At 40.9% G+C, this 2,183-nt stretch overlaps 1 pseudogene; it reads right to left on the bottom strand.

Moving 5' to 3' along the window:
• Positions 1 to 465: 465 nt before the first annotated feature.
• LOC147374138 (GTP-binding nuclear protein Ran-like) lies at positions 466 to 1,540 on the bottom strand (annotated as a pseudogene).
• Positions 1,541 to 2,183: the final 643 nt, after the last annotated feature.

The raw sequence follows: 2,183 nt of genomic DNA, 5'->3' as shown, positions 1-2,183 counted from the left end.
AGTCGCAAAGAGTCAGACACGACTGAGTGACTGAACTGCACTGAACTGACTGAACTGTTGTTTTGTTAAGTCAGTAAGCTGTGTCCAACTCTTTGCGACCCCATAGACTGTAGGCACGCCAGGCTCCTCTGTCCATGGAGTTTTCTAGGCAAGAATACTGGAATAGGTTGCCATTTCCTTCTCCAGAGAATCTTCCCAACCCAGGGATCAAACCCACATCTCCTGCCTTGGCAGGCAAATTCTTTACTGCTGAGCTACCAGGGAAGCCCAACCCATATGTACATGATATTAAAGAGTTTTCTTATCTGAACTATACTCATAACAGACTGTTATATAGCTACTGGGACAGTATCTAAAAGGAAAACAAAATTTTATTTTTTAATTGATTTTTAATTGGAAGATAGTTGCCTTACAATGCTGTGTTGGTTTCTGCCATACAACAACATGAATCAGCATTAAGTATACATATTCCCTCCCTCTTGAACTTCCCTCCCACTCCCCTCAAATTTTATTTATTTATTTTTTAGATATTTGAAATACAACTTTATTCTGATTCTAAATGAAAAGGAATGGGAATGACAGAAATAAACAAGATTCCCCCTCTCAATACTGTCATGTGACTATAGCAGTCTTGTATTTGAAACTCAAGGAGGAAAGAACTGTGTTCCAAAACACCTAAATACGCAGGTTTCAAAAAATGAGGGTATTTTTTTTTTAAACTCCAACATTCACTCCAAAGCCCATCCATCTCCTTCAGCATCCAAAGATTAAGCACGTGTTCTGCGTAGCTATGTTATAAAGTGGCAAACACGCTGCACCACTGACGTCACAGGACAGTTGCCTATAAAACTCGACTTCCGACGCTGGGCCCAGCTTCACTTTCTCACAGGTCATCATCTTCATCCGGGAGAGCAGTCGTCTGAGCAACCTCTAAATCGTGCTCGTACTGTGCTGCCAAGGCTGGGTCCATGAACACCTCTGGCAGGGCAAGAGCAGGCATGGCAACAAACTCCAAGTTAGGGTCTCCAATCAGTTTTCTAGCAAGCCAGGGAAGGGCTTTTCAAAGCTGTAGTTACTTTTGGCAGAAATGTCATAGTACTGAAGATTCTTCTTTCAGTGGAAGACAATTGACTTTGCCTTAACCTTTCTGTCTTTAATATCCACTTTGTTGCCACACAACACAATTGGGATATTCTCACACACTCGTACTAGATCTCTATGCCAGTTAGGCACATTCTTGTAAGTAACTCTTGATGTTACATCAAATATTATAATGGCACACTGAGCTTGTATCTAATAGTCACCTCTCAGTCCACCAAATTTCTCCTGATCAGCTGTATCCCATACATTGAACTTGATAGGTCCTCTGTTGATATGGAACACAAGAGGATGGACCTCAACACCCAAGGTAACTACATACTTCTTCTCAAATTCACCAGTCAGATAATGCTTCACGAATGTAGTTTTTTCCAGTACCACCATCACCAACCAAAACAAGTTTGAATTGAACTTGGGGTTCTCTTTGGGCAGCCATCGCAATGTTACTTCCAGAAGCGTTTCCGCGCCCGTCCGACTGAGGGCTGGAAAGATGGCGGAAGCACAATTCCTGCCCCCCAAAATTTTAATATGAGAATGTTAAATGTAAAAAGTTTGTGTAAATAGTGCTAAATAAGCACTTTCATATATGTTTGTTTAGCATTTGCTTCCAAGAAGATTTTTCTGCATACCAAACAGAACCGTGATTAGGTTCCCACATCTTGTTAAGGCTGACTAATGTGGACTCTGGCTTTTTTTGCATATAAACTTTTATGGGATTCTGGGAAAGGCCTCTTTCGTGTAATAATGATGCCTTATTTTCAATAGTTTCCATGAGAAAGGAAGCACAGAACCAAAAATGCAGATGGCAAGACAAATGACCAACTTCTGCAACATACAAAGGTAAGGCTAGAGGGGAAATGCCAGAGGCGACTGAAGGGGCAGGAGCGTGATCACAGTGGCTTTCAACCTCCCTCTAAGAATAAAGTGTCACACTTCATATTCAAAATGGAATCATTTTCCACAGACACTTTATTTGCAGGCCTTCCCTTTTATCTGCCAACTAATTCCTACAAAGAATGCTGAGCATGAAGAAATATCAAGAAGCAAATCCATAAAAGTTTGGCTAAATAGTAAATAGTTCATCA

Source organism: Bos grunniens, chromosome 4, assembly GCF_055505025.1.
Source record: "Bos grunniens cultivar Pamir isolate PY7600 chromosome 4, Bosgru_T2T1.0, whole genome shotgun sequence".
Lineage (NCBI taxonomy): Eukaryota > Metazoa > Chordata > Mammalia > Artiodactyla > Bovidae > Bos > Bos grunniens.
The sequence above is the reverse complement of the archived record's forward strand: the minus strand, read 5'-3'. Positions and strand labels throughout refer to the sequence as shown.